This window comes from Genypterus blacodes, unplaced genomic scaffold (assembly GCF_046128005.1).
Source record: "Genypterus blacodes isolate CSIRO-AG114 ecotype Tasmania unplaced genomic scaffold, CSIRO-AGI_Gbla_v1 ptg000012l_1, whole genome shotgun sequence".
In the NCBI taxonomy this organism is placed as follows: domain Eukaryota; kingdom Metazoa; phylum Chordata; class Actinopteri; order Ophidiiformes; family Ophidiidae; genus Genypterus; species Genypterus blacodes.
In genome coordinates, this window is record NW_027466826.1 from 1,757,948 (window position 1) to 1,758,668 (window position 721).

The window sequence follows — 721 nt, forward strand, 5'->3', positions numbered from 1 at the left end:
TCTGCCTTGATAAGGACGGAATTGGATCAAGAGGCCTCTGCTCCGGGCGGCGGCGGCGGTCCCAGCTCGGGTTACACTCACTGCTGCTGCTGCTGCTGAACCTCAACCAGCATCTTTTCCATTTCCTCCTGGTTACCTAGGATGGTACTGTTTGTGTGTGTGTGTGTGTGTGTGTGTGTGAGACGACGGCATCAACATGGTATTTCACGCTGGTTGCTCCCCAGGAATTGTCACTCTATTTGTCCGTTTCCACAAAGATGCAAAGGCTGTATTTGCTGAGGGGAAAAATTGTATTTATTAAAACCATAAAATCTTTCCATGAAAATAAAACGGATAAATCAAGAGTCACATGTTTAGGCAAAATTATGAGTAATCTTAGTGGAACATTTTAGGCTTTGAACAACATTTTGCCAGTTTTGACTGAAAAGTGACTGCTGGCTACTCGTGGCCTTTTCCTCTCTCTCTCTCTGCTCTTTGGCCTAAAGGATGACAGCAGCCATTCGCCTTCATCGGTGACCAAAATAGCTCCATTTCACTCTGGGAGAGTGAAGATGTCCAGCTGTTTCTAAATGAACCCAATATTTTCATACTTTTCACGGATCAACACGTTCTTCAGCTTACAGTCTTGAGTGTTGCAACCATCTATTTCAAGAAACATCTCAGGTGCTTAGCAACTAAACGCTGAACAAATTGTATATATATTTAAAAATAGAGGGTGACG